The 21,397-nt window shown below is 36.0% G+C and overlaps 1 pseudogene; it reads left to right on the top strand.

Moving 5' to 3' along the window:
- Positions 1 to 6,926: 6,926 nt before the first annotated feature.
- LOC136282872 (uncharacterized) lies at positions 6,927 to 20,583 on the top strand (annotated as a pseudogene).
- Positions 20,584 to 21,397: the final 814 nt, after the last annotated feature.

The raw sequence follows: 21,397 nt of genomic DNA on the forward strand, positions 1-21,397 counted from the left end.
AAGCTCGGATAGTCTCCTCTCGTTACTTATCGCATGTCAATCAAAATATAATTTTTATGAAGGATAGAATTATTGTTTGACGCTTGTTTTTTGATTGGATAAATAATAGTTTGGTAGGTTATCTCAAGTTATTGACTCCCCATGAATTGTCGATCAAACTGTGTATTCTAAACGACTCTTGGTGTGGCAGACAAAACGTCGCCATCAACAATTAATGGCATCGTTAGACAAACTATTATTAAACTTTCATTGATCTTTTGTTCATGTTAAGTTCGTTTCAGAAAGTAGGTTAAAATACAGTAGCTAGGTGAGTCTTTTTTTGGAAGCGTAGATGCAATTATGTGTAAGAGGTCCGTAGGAAGCTAAGAATATTGAACTATGTTTTTATAAAGTAGTTAAGGAATATTTTTGTCTTCTGAAAGACAAAATTTGAACATTTCCGTGAACTAGTGACGTACAAAAAAGATAAGAATGCGTGTAATTTTAATAGCAAATGATATTTTTTTGTTAGTCGTCTTAAAGATACTGTGTAACAGCTTAATTGAAAGTGCTCTCCTTTGTTGTTTCCTCTGTTCTCTGAAGCGGATTTACAAATTAGTTTAATCAGACTTAACTTAGGAAATCATTTAGGCAAAGTTTATACTCTAACTTATGTTTTTTTTTTCACCTTAGCTGATGATTTTGTCAAAAACAGAATTAAGTAATAATCTTCAAATTACTTTTGTAAGAAATTATTTTATGGGTATTGCAGTTTTTGTGATAGTTTAATCCGTTTTTCAGTTTAATAGAATAAGTAGAAATGTAATGTAGGTGTTTTCTAATTAAAAAGATGAGAAGTTGCTGTCTTAGAAGTTACAACTCTCAAAAAAAATAATTTACATATACATTTTATAATTTTAAATATGGAAACGAAAGTCTTTAAGGCAGGATGTTTTGTAATTTAATATTTTGTACTTATAGCAAGTTTTGATTCGGACTAACAATTTGATTCGGACTAATTGAGAATCAATCTATGGGTCGGCAGGGGAACTCCCCTGTGTATGCTACAGGGATGTGCCGCCAAAAAGGATGGGGTCTTAAAAGATTTTTGTCAAAAAACAGCCACAGAATTGAACCACCACGATCTTAAATTAGGTTTGGTAAGGAAACTGCGAGAGCGAATGAACACATTTGCCTTCAACTCCAAATGAACGAGAGAGAAAGAGGAGAAATCAAAGTCTGTCATTTGCGCATAACTTTCCAGGTCAATTTTACCAGCCAATTCTTGACTTCCACATTGATACAAAGCTCAATTCATTTCAGACACCAACTGTCAAATTCTCATTTAAGGCGTTTTATCAAGGGACCGGTCATTCGCCTGGGGGTGGGGTGGGGGTGGAAGATTTTGGAAGATAACATAGTTTGCAGTGGGAGTGGAGGGGGATCAGTCGTTGCTAACAGAGTATAAAGTTAGGAATATAGAGAATTGACTACCAATGAAGTGATTGTTTGTGTGCGCGGTTGGGGGGAGGGCGGCGGGAGGGGGTACATCAGAATATTGCAGAGCCCTAAGGGGGATTAGGTAAATTTTATTGTGACACAACCAAATTCAAATTCCTGCGACCCCCCTAAAGGTAATGAATAATGGCCAGTCCTAAAGACTTGTGTAGATTGATAACTGTTCAGCAAGTCTGAGACTCAAAGCCCCATTAAATACAAGAGACCTACTTGTTTACCAGCGACTCTGTCCTGATGGTTGCTACTGATACTAATAACATTGAGCAAATTGCAGATCACCCAGTGATTTGCTGTAACTCTGTCGGATTTAAAATTTTTGCCTCAAAATCAAGACTTCTGTAAACCCTTGGGGTCTAACCAGTCTGACTACTCTGACTAATCCGACTAGTCTGAATGTTATATCTAGTCTAACTTGTATGATTGGTCTAACTCCTGACTGCCAACACAGCGGATTCGATGCCGACACCAGGAATGACATTTTAACATGCATTTAATCTTTATTAACTTGACCTAAAAATAGATGTAATGAATTGTAGACCATGAGACAAATTGCATGACTTGAGTAATGGAAGCTGGATTGCTCACTTGATCTCTTCATCATATTTTCTTTTTATTACTTAGATTATTTGGGTAAAAAAACTTTGGTAGGAGATGAACTTTATTCGTGTCTCACGAGGGAGTCACTTTGGATGTTGATCGCAACGTTGATGGTGTTCCCTCATATCATCATTCCCTAACACCATCTAACAACCGGAATAATATTAATAATGAGGATCGAAATGCACCAATAGCAGCGAACCAACGTGCTAAAAATAACGAAATGTAAACAATCGACCTCATCGCCTGATGAAGACTAGCAGTATTGCAGTCGAAATGTCGCGATCAACATCCACAGTGACAAGTGAGAAAACGAATAAAGTTCATCTCCTATCTTACACCACGATGAACAATAACCACATAATTATTTCATTATACAAACTTTTGTCTCAGAGAAATGTTTAATAATATCTTTGTATCTGTTACCTCAAAGGAAGGGACACCTATATTCCAGGGATTAGAACATTTTTTCTGGGTCCTGAAGCCTGGTTGTAACGTTCATTCTAACCACTCAAAATGTGACTGATCCCAAAGATTAAATGTACGCTAATCACAATGACAACAGCTTTCACAATACGACCTTTTTTTAATACTGCACATCACTTTTGCCAAAGGATAACAATTCAGATGACGCTTTTTTAGGGGAATAAATTATTAACAAAACTAAACCTCTTTGTAGGGGACACTCGCTCTGGTCCCAGGGTGTCCTCACTGCAGTTGGAATAGGTAAATTATGTAAGACTGTAAGGGTCATACTCCAAACAGTTAATCATGAATCTACTTGTTCGTGTTATGCAGCTGGCAAAGCCTTTTTGCCTACAATTCCTACAGACCTGCAGAGGGTGTCCCGGCATTGTAATGAAGTGTGGCTGTGATGTTAATAATGTTACCACTGCCATTATTCTAAAAATAGTGTTAAGGTTACTTCCCACCTTCGCGGGTGTCCTTCGGGAAAAAATTCCTACGCGCGCTAGTTTCACTAAAATCGTAGGAAACTATATATTAGACAAAAAAAGTTAATAATTGCAGTTTTCGATAAAAATTTAATTTAAGCGACCTTTTTTTAAGGAAGTGTCAGGAGCCGGTGAGGCGCGAAACGACCGAAGGTTCTTCTGTTGAATTTATCGGGTATCGGATGCCGCAGCACAAGCTAACTGGCTGCACAGTCTCATTCACAAGGCATCAATCAGCAAGAGTGTATTAGGTTTCCTTCGATATTTTGATTAGTTGTCTAGATATCGGCATCTAAAGTTGGTGTAGCTAAAAATATGCGAGTCGTGTTGCGTACTTCAAATATCGAAATTTTCCGATACACTTTCGTTTGTCATTATTCCTCGGATGTTTTGGCGAAATTTGACGAAAATCGGTCAAATCCATATACCTTTCATATTTGCTCAAAGTGGTTGTATTCCTCCCAAAACCAAGATGCGAGATGTTAGCTCATATAGGTTCGCAAACAACTCGTGCCACGCCAGGAGATTATCACGCCTCCTGAAACCGCAAACCAATAGGGCAACGGGACCCCCTGGATGGATCGAGATTTCCCGGGAAAAGTAACCCATTGTAGACACGTGTCTTTTTTTTCACCTAAATCGCTCAGTGGAGCGTTGAGGAGGACGACATAATAATGAGTAAAGTTGCCAAAGGCAAAAGAAAAACCCGCGGCAAAGATGTTTTTGTATCAAGGCTGGTACTTGCATAAAGAAAAGGAAATCTCGTTTTTAACAGCGTGTTTGGCAAATTTTAGTTCGACGGGGACTTCTTTAATCGAAATCTTGACGCCAGCATGGAGCTCCGCCAGTACCAGTCACACACAAAGGAATATTTTTCTTTTCTTGACAGAATGGTACTCTTTCTTTCTTCTTTGGGCCTGCTTTCTGTTTTCTTTCATTGGGACTTTCTTCCGCTTTTGATTTTTCCATGAGCAAAGATTTTTCCAAAAACAAAGAGCTTTCACGTGTGAATCTTGTAAAAAGCGTGATGTAAACAAATTATGGGAACAATAAGAAGAACGAGCCCCAACATGAGCGGTTGCCGCGAAAATTCCCCCACGGGATTCGTCCAGGTCCGAGATTATGACACCTACCTGATTTACTAACTTTTACTTGAAAATACGTTGCTTCTAAATAACTCGGGTGCTTTCAAAGATTTCAGAAGTTTTTTTATGGAAACGCTAGGTAGAATATTTAAATTCAGTTTTGTCAAATAAAAGAAAAATCGATTTTTTTGGCCTCTGAAGGTGGGAAGTAACCTTAAAGGCACTATAAATTTTATTGGTGACAGTGCAATTACAAAAAGTATATACATTTACTTGGTGGATTGTACCTCGTGAAAAATTTTCAGTGAAGCACGTTGCTTTGGGATTTCTTATTTCCCAATGCAAACTACAATAATTATTCTGTTAAGTATTGACAACCACGCTAATTGGATTCTAAAAAGTCACATCAGCACCTGCCAATCACATTCAAGTTTTTCCCAAACAAGTAACCCTCAAAATCAAAAAACTAATGACCATAATTGTTTTTTAAAATTTAATTTTGGTTTTCTGACACCTCATTAGGATTTTCTGTGACACACTAAAATATATTCCACAAATATTTCTGGTGTTTACAATTTTCTGAGTTTAAAAGTAAATTATACAGTATCACAGTTCATTAAGTCTATCCATTTCTTGCTTACTTTAACAAGTAAGCAAGAAAGTAAAGTAAACATTTCTGGTGTTTACACACAATTTTCTGAGTTTAAAAGTAATACAGTATCACAGTTCATTAAGTCTATCCATTTCTTGCTTACTTTAACAAGCACTGGCTAACTGCCACCATCAAAGTCAACCAATCACTGTTTACCCGTCTACCAAAATAGGTAAACAATGATCCAGATCCAAACTGAATAAAATCTGAAAATCCTAGCAGATTGGTCCAGGCTTAATTAACTAGTGTTATTTCAAAGTCTACTGTGTTTCTAATGAGTAAAAATGCTTATTCATCAATGAAGGATGTAAACACCTCTGGTATCTAATACTTAAGGTAAAATTATAGTTCTAGATAAAAAATGTTGTCTCCAGTTAATTGAAAAAAAAAATAATCCCACCTTAAAATATTTCTTATACACAGCTTTGCTCACAATGAAGATTCCAAAAGCATCAATACCAAAAACTATAACATTATGACAAAAAAATTGTAAATAATAATCTCTTCCAGAATATTGTTGACAAAACAAAATACTCAATTAGTCCATCGTGCAATCTGTTAATTTGGGTTTGTCTACCCCTGAGGAGGATAGTTTTCAGTGAACTGACTGCATGGTGCCAGGACAATTTGAGTGGAATTGATCATCAGAGGCAAATGATTAAAGTATAACTTCCACTCAGGTTGTGAAAAAAAAAAAGTATCTTATTCATTTACTTCCACAGACAACAGTCCTCTACTGAGGATTGAACAAGACATCAACATACAAAATCAGCTTTTACTAAACAATTTAACACCACAACAGACAGAGGTTTGTTTTGGGACCAGGTTGTTCACTAAATGTATATATCCTATGTAAATAACATACTAAACTATTACTTAAGAGATATTTGACGAATACACTAAAACAACAGTCTAGTAATCAGGAATAAATTACAAACATGAGTAAAATAAAGAAACAATCAAAATTGTCAGTGGTGTGGATGGAAGGGAAAATAAAACTTTTTCAGAAGCTAGAAATAACTTATTGCTTGCTTGCTTGATTACAAATAACATGTGCACAGATTCCAAGGCAGTAATACACTTAACTAATTAATTTTGCAATTAAAATGCATTTAAGGCTACATAAACCATCATGTGACCACTTATTCCAGTTTCAGGAGCAAAAAGCAAAAAGCATTATTGGTACATCAATTGGATAGGATTTCAGTCTAAAAAAATCAGTTTTTACTGAGTTAAGTTGGGCCAGAATGGGAAACATTTATTCAGTTAAACATTCTCAGTCATGAAATTTGGAACAAGCACAGAGTCACAGCACTCTATGAATCCACAACCTGGAGTCAAATATATTTTATTCTGGCCCTACCATTTACTCAATAAGTACAACATATTAACCTGCTCTCTTCCAGACATTCCATACGATGCACTATGAAAAACCACATCAATCTGATGACTCATAATCTTTCTAAAATCTTATATACTTGTTATATCCCCCGAAAACACACATTAGAATCTTATGACATAAAATGACCCTTTAAATTATCATAAGATTAAAAGAAAAAAAATTCACTTTAATCCAGGATATCACATTATCCTTCGCAAGGTGAAGTAGAAATTATGAGAGAATTCTAGAATCTTTAGAAAGCACTTCCCGCCGGCTGCCGGGTGTCTGACACAGCAAATTGAAATAACTTCCACGTATTTTCCCTTTGGTAAAATTTAATATTTTCGTATGTGCATAGAACAAAGGCAAGATTCGAATGGAGTTGTTTTGGTAAAATAATCCAAAGTAAATTACGTAATTTACCGATCAAGTCTCTACCTGTAAACACTCACGGCTCCATTTGCTCGTTCACAACTTCATCCAGCTCATTCCCCAGCTTGTGGCCAAAATATCCTTCTCCTCCAGTCACGAGGATTTTTCTCCCTTGGAACATACCAACATCCATCTTCAAATCTCCTTCCTAACTCAGATATTCCTTACACCTGTAATGAACGAGCCTGCATTCAACCACCTGCGACGTGCTAACGCTATTGTCATAATCAAAAGTGTGGTGTAATAGTCATATCTTATAACAGCATAGGAGAGGGATTTTCTCCCCCCCCCCCCCGCCAAATTAAACCAATTAAAATAATTCATTAAACCGAAAGTGATGGAGGAAGGCGGAAATCGACCTGAAATACTACTAATATTAATGTTTAGCAGACAGTAGCATACCACTGAAGTCTTGGTAAGCCAATTCAAGTTAGTTTTTAATGCATGATGCCTAGAATTCTTACAAAAATGAAAAACTTTTGGTAAATACCTGAGATCACCTCTATTTTCAAACGACTTTTCTGAGACGAACAGTAGACTGAATCATAAATACAAATCGTGTAACATTGTCTTGATCTTTTAGGCTATGAGGTCTTCGCGGATGTCCCTCGCAAAAAATTCTGAAGTAAGGCCAATGCAATTTGTGGTCTGACAAATTTTAGGAGTGCCTATTTATTCCAGATTTTATGAAAAACATCTTGGGATTACATATCGATAAACAAATAGAGAAGCCTTGACTGTGCTCTGTTCTGTTGTAAAGCACGCAGCAAGCGGCTAGAGCACGAAATAAGTGTAGGGAGAAACACGAGACGTAGCGCTTCTTGAGTGCTCTAGCCGCTTCCTAAGAATCAGGTAATTCCCCAAGCATCACTTTCAATTTTCCAAAACAAACTTTATTTTCAAAGCGAACAACAGTGATGTCAGCATGCTCTATACTCTCGTAAAGCACGCTATGATAAGCCAATTAGAATCCCTGTTAGAATGGTTCAAATAATCTGATTGGCTGTACAAGACTAAAGCTGTCAAAAATGTCAAACCATCAAAGTTAAAAAACCACCAAAGTTCACATTCTGGGATAGTTCAAAAACTTAAATAGTTCGGCTGGCTGAATTTAACACTTTTGCCTGAAGTTTTTAAGTCTCTAATACAGAATCTTAAAATTCATCGGAACATGAAGATCGCTCAGGATGACAGTGCTGCAAAACTCAGGTGCAGTGACCAATGTGGCTTTCCACTCAACGCATTGGAAAGGATATCAGGATTTTCACCTCTGCTCACATTTTAAGAACATAAATTATGGCACCTGATATGTTTACAAATCTTTGTTTGGTTCTTCTGTTGCTTCTTGCCAGCTTGCTTGTTCCAAAATTTAACTTTCAATTATCAAAAAAAAACTTAGAAAGAAGTCTTGGAAAAGGTTGAACATATGTCACCAATTTGGCAGATGGTGTGACAGCTTTAGCTCAGCTCTATGCTCTACTTGCATAGAGCATGCTCTTACAAACCAATGACAGCATGTGTTATATTCGAACTTTATAATAATAACTAATTTACATGACAAAACTATGTGACAACTTTTAATAATTCTAATTTACAAGAATGGCATGTAGAATAATTTATTCAAACTCTGCATGTAATTGCTAAACAATTCGTCAAATTTTTAGCACTTTTAAAGTAACCTCTTTTTGGCACTGAGGTACATGTACCTCGATCTCCTCTGCATTGTTATCTGAAAACTTAATTTCTCTTTGCTAATCAGAAGGAAGAAATTTCTTCATGGATATATTTCGTCAATTAAATTTCACTTGATCAAAAGGGCAACATGATTACTCTGTGATATGCTAGCAACAGTAATTTCCAGTTGTCATCTTATACAGTAGTCTACAGTTAGTAATTTAAGACATTTTTTGTGAATAAGTAATGAAAGTAATTCATCTTTTTTTTCATTTTAGCAACTTCCTATTCAACATTTAAGGTTCTTGTGATGTCAGGACAATTAAAGGTAAAATATCAAACAACTGCTTTTGAAAATCACAGCTACTGCCCAGTTGCTTTGTTCAATCTGGTGTTCCCTCAGGAGCAAATTACATGCCTGCAGATACAAAATTTGATAATAATATATTAGTGGTATTTACCAAGCAAGAGATCAATATGGGAAAAAAATTTATGGGAGAGTAAAATAAGTCCACATCAGTTTAAGATTAAGAGTCCACATAGATGATTGTAGAACATTTTTACTTTGGAATGATTGAAGCTGATGAAAAAGATGTTCAAGGTCTCATGTTTCACATTCTTTTAGATGGTAAGTGATCATACATACATCATACATTTAAAGTTTGCCATGTCATGCAAATCCAAACTCTGAATAACTGTAGAGGAAAAACTTGTGTATGACATTTTTTGCATGATGTCAAAAAGTTACAGGTGCAGGTCACTTCTTAGAGTTGACGAGATTACACAGTTGTATCACACTAACCCTGATATCCACAACAATTGTTCTTTACTGTTTCATGGAAATTTTGTACAACTTTTGCTGAAAAGTGTATCGACTTTGTGAAGTTATTAAATGAATTGAAAATTCATCTGCAATTCCTCTTTACTGTCTCATGGAAATTTTGTACAACTTTTGCTTCTAAGTTTATTGACTTAATGAAGTTACTAAATGAATTGAAAATTAGGAAGTGTCTTTCGAAAGTAAAATAATTCTTAAAATGACTTTTTTTATTATTTCTATAACTCTAATTGAATTTCCTAAATCACAAGAATCTTGTGTTTACAGAAGGACACTGAGGAAAGGAAACTGAGAGTAACCCTTTTGAGTGCTGGATGGAAAGCTTCAAGCAATGGAGACTTGACAACCATCAACAGAGAGCTAGCAATACAGATGGCTAAACATCCTTATGTGGAAGTCAGTGTCTTCTTACCTTGGTGTAGTGAAGAGGACAAGAAAGATGCTGATGGTTACAATGTTAAACTCATTGAAGCAGTGAAACGGCCTGGTTTAAAACCAGTTCTTTGGCTAGCCTCTGTACCTGATGGCCATGCTATGGATTGTATTCTAGGACATGGAGTAGATCTTGGTCAGCAAATTCCACTCATAAAGGGAAATCCAAATTACAGTCATTGCAAATGGATTCAAGTTGTCCATACTTCCCCTGAAGAAATTGGCACGTACAAAAGCATTTCTGAAGGTCAAAAAATGCAGCAAGCAGAAATAGAACTATGTGAAATGGCTGATCAAGTTGTAACAATTGGCCCCAAGCTAACTGATGCATATAAGCACCAACTCAGAAAACAAGACATTTTTAACCTGACACCAAGCATTCTCTCTGAATTTTCAGATGTCCAGCAAGCAAGTGATGAAGAAAGAACATTTTGTGTCTTGGTTACTGAGAGTGGTGATGGTGAAGATTTTTATGTTAAGGGGTACGACATTGCAGCGAAAGCTATAGCTGAGGTTTGAGGTTTGCTTCCAAACAGAGAGGAAAAGAAGATGAATTAGCAAACAAGTTACTTCAGTGTGGTATTGGTTGTAATCAGCTAATGATCTGCAGCTTTGATGAAAACAGGGAAACATTAGCCAACTTATTCTCTGCTGTGGATATTGCTATATTGCCCTCAAAAACTGAGGGATTCGGGTTAGTGCTCTAGAGGCCATATCTGCTGGTCTTCCAGTACTTGTCAGTGGTAACTCAGGAATTGCAGAAGCCTTAAGGAAGGTGCCTATTGGGTCACATTGTATAGTGGATTCAGAGGATCCTGCAGAATGGGCCAGAGCAATTAAGGCTGTGTGTTACAAAGAAAGGAATGTACGACTCGCAGAGGCTAGGATTCTTCGTGAAAACTATTTGCAGCAGTTCAGCTGGGAGAAGCCCTGTAATTCCCTTGTTGAAAAGATGTACAGTCTTGCATTTGGTAAGTTTTCTTATCTTGCATCAAGGATGCAGAAGTTTTGATCAAATTTGAAATAATGACAAAGTTTACATGTTCTGTGTTAAATTTTCAATACACAGGTTGGAAGTTGTTTCTAAATGCTATAGGGGCAGTAGTTTTATGGAAATATGTAACAAATTCATATTTAAGAAACTGGTAATCCAAGGCTACAAGTTGGTTGTAATAGCCATTGTTGTGAACAGTTATTTATGTACTGGGTATTATTCAATTAGAAGATTGCTGTGTGATTTCAGGTTTTGGGCGAAGGAACACAGCAGCCCTCTAATGACAGGGGCCTGCAAGCAGACTGTCATCCAATAATCTGATATTAATGGTTTAAAGTGAATTTGAAATACAATTTTAACTTAGACACTATGCTCTAAATTAACAGATCAAAAATTAAACATCAAAGTTGGCGTGGAACATATGAAACTTGCAGATCATGACGCTCATAGTACAGCTTCAGTTTGCACTCTAGAGCCATCAGGATATCAGAAGGCATTCACAGCTTCAGGCACAAAGAGAAAAAGACAATCTGACACAGATTTAGAAGATCTAGAACTTAACTCCAAAAGAAAGCCCTTTCCTTAATTGCTATAAATTACCTTAATACTACACCGCCACAGAACAGGGATGAACGCAATGAGTTTAAGGAATACTTACAAGAAATGAAGGTCCACATATTAGATGTTTCTGTAAATAGTTTGGTGATAACAGTAAAGTGCGAGTCTCTCAAGAGCTTGGAGGAATTATGGGAAGATTACTCATGTGGCCTTTTGGATAAGATGGTTCGAGATTGTTTTGTGACTGAAAAAGATCTTGAAGGAACTTAACCTGGCAGAACTGAAGCTGAAAACAACAATGGAAATAGAAGAGTACAATGCATACAAACTGTACTTTCTTGAGAAGGATGCACTCAGAGGTCAGTTGAAAGAATGAAAAAGGCCTGGTCCTTTGGAAAAATGTTTTGAAATGATTAAAAACACAACACACTACTCATTCAACATAGTGCACCATAGGCTTAACACACATGTAGAGAGCAGTCCAGGCTTTGATCAAGGTGGAAACAGTTGTATCATGAATAAGCTCATGCTGACTATGTAAGCCATGACAATCTTCAGCTAGATGTGATTTGTTTTCAAGACATCTCCTATATTTTCCTTTCTGTCTGGTTGTATTTGTATTTGCTCCAAATATATATATAAAATAAATAGAATAAACTGGCAAGACTTTTGATGAAGGAGCTATAGAAGAAAATGTTACTCTTATTTTTGTGTGGAGTTCCTATGGTGTTAAATGTTAGTGTTCAATGATTGCCTCATTTGTTTTCCTATAAATCTGATTTTAGGTGCTTTATCTTCTGAATTCCACTCTATAAGTTCAACCAATGATAGTGCACAAAAGCATGCAAGAAGAGCTGAAAAAATGGAAACAGAAGACAAAGATTGTTGAGACAGAGAAAGTGAAAGGTGAAAGCAAAATGAAAAGAGGTATTAAGTTTTTAGGGAAAGTTGTGGTGAACAGTAATAACAATGTACTATTTGCCAAATTTTGAAGAATTATCTTAATGCAGTAATGTGGCACTAGTATTATTTTAAAGAGTACAACTTACCAAGTGCATCCATAACTTGATATTTTCACAGCTAAAAGCATGAGCAAATTCTTTTATAACAGTGACAACAAGGATCTTCCAACAAATTTGCAAAATATGCAACTTGCAAGTTTTTTTGGCTTTATTTTTGTTGCTTGTTGGATCAGGACCTAAAAGGTCAATGCTTATAGAAAAATTGGGCAGTTCTTTGCTGGTTTCTTCCTTATTTCAAAGAGAAGGAAGACTGCACTGCAGCTTAACAGGGCAGAAACTCTGAAACCAGTTAAAAAAATGCTCACGTCATCTTATTTATGCACAGGCATGCATAAATAAAGATTTTTTTCATAGCAGCACAATAGGACTTATGTGTGCTATGTTATAATGTGCTTTTGGGATTAAACATTTAAGGTTGCTAGGGTCTGAAGGGTAAAACTAAACTGACAACTATTTGAAAAACTCTCAGTTCTTCATTAAAATGATTAATTTTAAAGAATTTTAAACCCAGTTTAGATTTCTCTAAAGTTTGTATTTCAGATAAATTTCATGCACTTTCATAGATGGTCACATGTTGGTTTGCTGTGTTATCAGTTCCTAAATAAAAGTAACACCTTGCATACTAATATTGCTGTAAACAATGGAAATTATTCCAAATATAATTATGCTTCATTCTAATCTCTCTCTGTATAACTTTGTTTTTAGGAATGTTGCCTCTCCTTGGATCTTCCACCTTTGATCCTAAAGAAGAACTAGAAGAGCTATGTATGAAACTTCAAAGAATGGAAGGTGAATAAAAGATCCTGTTAAATTAACTTTTATGGTAAAAACTAAATTAAGAATGCTTTTAAATACATGTAGTTCTTTTTTTAAAGGAAATTATACCCAATTTAGTTTTCCCTCACTCTGTCCTTCGCTTTAAGGGAACATTTAGATCTTAGAGGCTGAGGGTGGTGAAACAATATATAATGATAACCTAAGTGAGTGAGTTTTTTAAATGTTGATCTTAAATTATGCCTTACAAAACTGATAGTGATGTAGTTTAGATAGATTTTGTACACCATTTTCAATCAGTAATTACTGATGTTGGTTTGACCTGTTATCATGTCACTATTAAAAGTAACACCATGAATTTCCCTTTGTACTTTTTCCTGAGGTACTTCACCCTCCACCTTACTGTCCACTGCTGGTCACACAAAAAAACTGGAAGTAAGACACAGCTTTGTGAAATTTCAGGAAAAGAAAGGTGAGTGAAATGAGACCCTGAAGCTAAGGATTGGTGAAAATTAAATTTTGTTGGTAAGAATGCTCTAAATTCTTTCAGCAGTTATGTCAGTTGTTACTTTTCCAAGTACAGTCGACTCCCATTACTGCTGACACCCAAGGAGGGTGATTTAGTGTCCTTAGTACAAGAGAAATAAAAAGTTGTATGGAATAGGTATGAGATAATATGTGACTACACAAACATATAGTTTCTAACATGGCCTCATGAACTGGAAACAGATCTGGTTGCAAGCAGGAAATTCTCATTTTCACACCCAATTGAAGAATTGTTTCTTTATTTTCCTTTATCATAGTGTTGCTTTATATTGTGTGAGTCAGGATTTTGGACAAAGTATTAAATGTCTGCTAGGACAAGTAAAAAACAAGTGAAATGTCATGCTGGGGGGCAGGAAAGAGTCTGCATTATCGTAATAGCAAGAGTCCGTTATGGAGGGAGTTTATTTCAGTCACTTGTTCATGCATTTCCCCAGGGGCTGGCTCTTGTCTGCAGTGGTGTGGTGTTTCATTCTCTACTTTAGCTAAAGATGGTATTGAGTTGGCATGTGGTAAAAATACATAATAGTTGTTTTCAACAATAATCATTGGTGTTATAATGAAGAACTAAAACTGTTTTACTTTAACATGACTATAATTTGCTGTTGGCACTGGTATACCTATTGTTATCTTTTCTGTGTAAAGTAAGACACTGAATTTTGAAAAGCTCTCTATACATTTGCTCCCAGGTTCTTCATCTCCCCCTCTTCTCTCCACCACTGATCTTGAAGAAAAGCTAAGAAAAGTTTGTAAGGAAATTAAGATGCTGAGAAAGGAAGGTGAATAGAAAAATTCATATCTTGTTATTTTTAGGGAGAAACTGATCCAAGAATGCTATTAACTGTCCATAAAGTTTGCTTAGGTTTAAAAAAGATGAGCTGAAATATTGAAAAATAAAAACCAAACATTTGTGACACCAGGTCATCTTCAGGGTGATGATGACCTAGTGTCGAAAATGTTTGGTTTTTACTTATTAAAATTTTTTATCCATGTTAAATAGCTTAGTGCTATGAAATGTTTTCATATTTTTTTCAGAAAATACTTTTAAGAGAAATATTCCCCTGTAAAGACAGAAACCTCTCTCTGTCTTTACTTTCATCCAAGATGACTGTTAAATGCTCTCAACAATAATTCTGTTACTTAGTTTTGTCAAAGAACATATTTTGAATTCAGGTTTGTCTCTAAATCCATAATTTCAGTCAAAGGTAGTAGTAACTTGGCTGTGGCATGTGATAATGAAACAATACTTAAAGATAGCTAATTTCATTGTTCTCTCCCTTGACCTTAATACATGTTATTATGCTTTAACTTTTTATATCAGGTGAGGCATTAAGTGCTAAATATGTTTCTGTGCACCTTTGCTCTCAGGTAGCTTTCCTGTCCTTAAATTTTCAACCATTGATCTTGAGAAAAAACTAGCAGAACTAAGCATGGCGCTTCAGAGGCTCAGAATGGAAGGTGAATATAAAATGTTTATTGATTCATTATCAAAGGAAAATAAATCCAAGAATGTTATTAAAGGCTTTCACTTGTGTATCACATCATCACTTTTCAAGGGAAATTATTCTTTATTTAAAAGAACCTCTTATATGATTTTATTACTATTGATGAATGCTTCCACTCTTTATTCAAATTACACATTTCAAGGGAAATTATTCCTTTGTAAAGATAACCCCTTTTCCATTATAATTATTAAGTAAGATTGTCATTGAATACTTTCAGCTATTCACATGACCGTAACACAATGTGCAATGTTAGTTAAATGCCTGATTTTATCCATTTATGTAAGGTGAGGCATGGAATGATAAATACAGTTTATCCCTCTGTTTACCTTGCCTAACAGGTACTTTGCCTCCCCCTGAACTCTTTACTGCTGGTCTTGAAGAAGAACTAAAACAACTACGTGCAAAACTTGAGAGACAAAGGGTGAAAGGTAAGTGAAACATGTGTATTGGCTCCATTGAAAAGGGCAAAAGAAAATGGAAAGTGATGGAAGGAAATGGTTACACAGTCAAGTATTTTTGGCTTGATTTTTCAGTTACAAGCTGAAAGGTGAAACACTTTCTTTTAGTTTGTTATAGAGGACTCGTAATTATATTATTTTTTCTCAAATATCTAAGCCTTGCATGCAACTTGCAAAACATTTGCGCCGCTCATTAATTGTTGAAGCATTAGATAATGTGTATTTACTCCATATTTAAAACAACCCCTCCTTTAATGATATCAAACAAGAATGGTTTCTGAAAATTAGTTAAATCATTTTGCTGTTTACTTCTTCTCTTAGGTAGTTCAGCTTTCCCTTTTTCAACCATTGAAACAGTAACTAAAGTATGCCAGGAACTTCAGAAAGGGAGGATGGAAGGTGAATAAATAATGCACATTAAGAAAAAAATTTTTTTTTAGCAGAATGCTATTAAACAGTTCCACTTTACTATCGAAGTATCTTTTTCCACGGAACTCCTGCACATGCAGCCTTCTACTGCAGTAATTATTAACAACTACAATGCTCATTGGACCCGGTACTTAGATGGAGACTGTCTTTAAGAGAGGTACATCCTGGCAACCCAGCCATCAGCCGTCATGTAGTAAGCAAACAACCTCCCATTGCACTAGAAAATAAAAATTGTAAAAGCAAAGGGGGAAAAAAAAGGCCAGGGAAAAGTGAATTTCTTCTTAGTGTGTGATAAAAAAAATCGGGCTTCTTAAGACAAACTCATCTTGGTCGTAGAAACTTTCAAATTTTGCCACTGACTTATGCAAAATCACTGATACTTTTTCATTTTATGCGTGTGATGCTTGGGATTTGCACGCGCATCAAGTACACAGCACTGTAGTGAATCTTGTATACAACTCTAGCATTTTATCAGAGTGCTAAGGCATTTTTAATTGTATCCAATTAAACCCTTGATGTGTTGAGGCCCTGCAAGCGTCATATCGTGCTCTAATTCAGAGCTCGGTGTACACATGCAGTTTGTAACTTGAATTTTGTTTGACGAACGTTGAGCCTTTGTGTAAGCCACCTCAGAGTTACGATGACCACATCGCGCTACCAGTGGTTATTAGCATTCCCATATTGCTGCTTCAATAGTGCATGTAGTACTAATGCATGTGAGTGAACTGTAGTACGTGTAGGAGGGTCTCAATGGGGCTAACCGTTAACCGTAAAATGACAAAATTTTGCTGTTAGTCGTAAAAATTGACGAATTTCAACCGTCATTCTAAACACAACATAACTGTTTATTCACAGTTCAAATTCCAATAAAAGGTGAAATGGAAGGAAAAGTGGTTATCCTTTTCAAGTTTGTCTCCTAAATTAATTAAAAATCACATTAAAATAGTTCAAAACTTCCTAAAACATTAGCAAAATGGTATCTGAGTCTGTTCTTAAAAATGTTCGGAGTTTCTGCCTCCGCAACTTATTTAGGGGAATTATTCCATTCATTGACTACATTTACAAAGACAGAATACTTAAAACTGTGTAGCCCTATAATGGCCAAAATTTTAACCGTTAGCCGTAAAAGCCATTACCCCATTAAGACCTTCATGTAACTTGTGCATTAAAGAACTTTTGCATCACTGTTCCATGTCAAAAATGATCGGCAAGACATGTTGGTGGTATTTTTGAATAGCAAATGCAATTTTAACCCCATGCTTGTCCGTGATCCGTCACAGTTAATGACAACATTGACGCATACGTTGTCTTGAAGAGCAGTTCCTCATTTTGATAATTTCTATGAACTGAGAATGTGACCTAAAGTACTGAAATACTTTGTGCCTTTTTTGTGTCCTTCATGGTAGCATTAGAGAAGGCTATGTATCCGACCATTAGATCAGGACTGGCGAAGTTTGATGTCAGTTTACCCGAGGGGCTCCAGAGATATGTCACCTACTTATTAAATGAGTCAGCTAAACGTGGCTTACACGGGCAAGGTACCTAACATTGTTAAAATAAATGACCGCTTGTATTGGTTTTCCAAAATATGTCCAGTTACCTGTTCTGTTGTAAGATTATTGAGAAATGCTAGGTTTGTGTTATGGTCAGGGGATTTTTTTTACCCTGATTTGTGATCTTGTGTTGGGTTTGTTCTCTCTCAGTAGATTTGGTGTTGAAGCTGGTCGCTTATGTGGTATTACTAAAGTACTTTATGATCGTATTCCCAAGAAAAATAAACGTCTCTTTTAATTGATCTAAACTAATATTTCGTTGTAATAATTGCAAAGTAAATCCAAATTTTTTTCTCTTGTGATTTTGTAAATGTTCTGAAACTTTAAAACCAGATTTGAAAAAAAACAACGACAGCAACATCTCGCGCAGACATTTTCGACTCGAGATGTCTGGATCAGTTCTAATGAAGGAAAAGAATATTTATCAAAAATAGAGAGGCCTTGACTGTGCTCTTTTCGGTTATAAAGCACGCAGGAAGCGGCTAGAGCACGAAAGGAGTGTAGGGAGAAACACGAGACGTAGTCGAGTGTTTCTTCCCACTTCTGTGATCTATTACTGAACAGACGCACGGCAACTTGGAATCTATTTGTTTTATATAATAAAGAATTTTAGAAAGTTATAATGATGACGTCATCTATACGTCTGTCCTCCAGTAGATCATAAGTGAGAACCAATCAGAATGCGTGCATAACTGAGCTTATTATATAAACTCTCATAGAGCACGCTCTTTCAGCCAATGATAGCGCGCGTTATATTTGAACTTTATTATAAATTGGAATAAAACTTTAAGACAGTGGTTCACAACTTCACAAATGATTTGCTGAAATTTTAAGACTTCTCGGAAAAGAAAAAGAAAATAGGCTTAGTTTAATGTTTTTGGTATCGCACGACATTTTATTGTTCATACTGTCCGTCTCCTTGTTTTACAAACTGGTTTCCTTTGACCTGGGATGATTCAGCAATAAGTCGAAACACGGAGACTCGAAATTATTTTTGTTTCCAATTTGCTGAGGTATTTTTTGTGGTTGGTCAGTTTTGAGACAAAAACTATGTAAAGGCGGGGTTTTTTTGCTGCAATGTTTTCAAGTATAATATTAATATTCATTTTGTTTTAATCCTTTAGTACTCCAATCACCTCGTTCCTTGGAGGAATTACGAGAAGGAATGGATAAAGACGAATTGAAAACATTCCTTACTATTCACATCAGAGAAGGTGCATGGCAAGTGGTGCTGCTGTTTGTGGATGAGCTCCCTAAATATAAGCTACCATGGGACTGGTATCGTGAAGTGTGGGACGAAGACGAGTACGAGGAGACGTTTAGTATACCGTTGTACAGTTCGAAATCAGGCATATTGAAGGCGTGGCCAACAGAGTGCGACCCTGATTTGATAACACTGTGTAAAGCGATCACCAACAGGGACTGGAAAGTAATCAGATTAATCCTCTCCGGCCAACGGATATCTGAAGCAGGTTTGAAGAACTTGAGTACAGCGCTTACTCGGAGTGAATTTTATCGCTTGACACTGTATGGCATTGGTTTACAAAGTCAAGGATTAGAACACCTGTGTGAAGCGCTGATCAGTAGTGAATGCAATTTAACCAGCTTAAACGTCAGTAACAATAGGTTGAGAGATGTAGGAATTATGCACTTGTGTAACGCACTAACCAGCGTTAACTGCACATTAACCAGCTTAAACGTCAGTGACAATCAGTTGGGAGAAAAGGAATAACGCACTTGTGTAACGCGCTAACCAGTGTTAACTGTACATTAACCAGCTTGGCCGTCAGTTGGAATCAGTTGGGATACAAAGGGGTGATGCACTTGTGTAACGCGCTAACCAGCGTCAACTGTACATTAACTAGCTTAAACTTCAGTGACAATCGGTTAGGAGACAACGGATTGAAACACTTGTGTGATGCACTTACTAGCAGTAACTGTGCGTTAACCACCTTAGACATCCGCAACAACGAGTTTGGAGATGAAGGAATCAAGCACCTGTGTAAGGCCTTAATTGATACCAAATGCAAACTAAAGAGTTTAAACCTTTACGGAAATTGGAATGTAACAGATGAAGGCCAAAAGTATTTGTCTCGAATGTTAACTGGTACTGATTGGGAAGTTAGAAGAGATCTACGACTTTCCCGTTAAACTACAAAGTTGGCCAAGTAACAAGTCAGTGGCACAGAGCCCTGACAGGTTCCTCCTGTTACTTTTCGCTTGTCATGAAATAAATTCCATTTTTATGAATGACAACATAAAGATTATTGTTCAAGGTGATAAATTAGATAACTGGCCTTCTAGTCACTATCACTTGTTGAACGGAGTATTGAACATGACCAGCAGTGAGGCAGTCGAAACATCGCTATCAAGAATTGAGAAATGATTCGTTATCATGACACAAACGATTAGTAAACGTTCGTTATTCGATAGAAGAATTCCACTGTTTCAAAAAGTAGACTGTAAATGCAACCGAATAGTAAGTCTTTTTGGAAGCGTAGTTGCAATTTCGTATAATGGGTCTGTTGGCAAACTGTTGTTATTTTTGTAAAAATGTTTAAAATCTGCAGGCAAAACGTTATACTGATGATTTAGCGATAATAAGATGCCTAGAATATTGAATTATATTGTGATAGCCTATTAAATGAATATCGTTGTGTTCTGAAAGAAAATTTCTTAAAAGTCTACATGAAAAAGTGACGTATAAATAAAATAACAGCATTTTGTCTCAATTTTTATAGTCTTTCATATTTTTTGTGAGTAGACTCCATAAGTATAATGTGTGAGCTCAATTTAAATATCTTGAACAAAAAGGAATGTTTTGTTCTACCTTGTTCGTTTTCGAAGCCAAATGAAGGCGTTGTACAACAAATTGTATTCTCGTTCAAATGAGTTTATTTGGACTTTACCTAGTAAGTCATTTACACAAAGCTTGTGCTCCAACTCGTAATTTTTTCATCCTAGCTAATGATTTTATGAAGTGCAGAGTTATGTAATACTCTAAAAAATTACATACAAGTGGTAGGAAATTGCGTACGGGTTACGTAGTTTTTATAATTTAGAATCTCTTTTTTTAATTTACTGGAATGGTTCAGAATGTAATGTATATGTAATCTAATAGATAATATTTAGGTTATTGTTCTACATATATGTTTGATATTTTTGAAAGGACCACACTAAACTGCGAATTACATTAACCAAGAACATTGAATATGTGCAAGGACTGCAGTTGAGTGAAATAAATATTTTATTTTTTTCGATCCTAACTTTAACTGAATCTGTCAATAGAACCTTAATGAAGGAAACACGGGCTAGAACACACGTATCCGTTTTATTTGGACACGAAGGTTCTTTTCCCGTTTGTATTTGGTCCAGAATAAATAGAAGTAACTCCCTCCCTGGTCAAAAGCAAAACTCTAAATGGCTTGCGCAAGAGCCTGGTTCAGAGCTCTTTGCAAGAAAGTGTCGAGTAATTTCGGTAGGCAAGAACGCTCTTCCATAAAACCAACTGTTTGGACTTAGCCTTGGACTTCCTTTGAATCTTCTCGCAAATTTACTGACAACAGAAGCTGGGGAAAAAGGTCTGTAGCTCTCTACTTTAATTTTGGCACCTTTCACATAAAGCGGAGTATCACTGAGCTGTTCTCGAAAAAAAAAATTAAATAAACAGCTATATTCCCAGCCTTCGGAATTATACCAAATTTGAATGAATCATTAAACAAAGTGCATAGGGACGAGGCTAGCGAGTTACTGCAACATTTCAAGATTATTTCTTGATGGAATGTCGTCAGGGCTGCAGCTTACATAGGCATTTAATTCCAACAGGAGAGCATTCGATACCTGCGCAAAATTCTTTGTGCTATCAGCTTTGAGGAGGTTAGGAAGATTTGTCAAATTTTCCGATGTGAACTAACGATTAAAACTATGCGCAATGGTTTTTTTTTTTTTTGATCAGTCAATCTGTACCAACTTAAAGTATTTCAAGATCGAAACTGGAAAGGGAAATATTTCTTTTATTGT

This window comes from Pocillopora verrucosa, chromosome 8, assembly GCF_036669915.1.
Source record: "Pocillopora verrucosa isolate sample1 chromosome 8, ASM3666991v2, whole genome shotgun sequence".
NCBI lineage: Eukaryota > Metazoa > Cnidaria > Anthozoa > Scleractinia > Pocilloporidae > Pocillopora > Pocillopora verrucosa.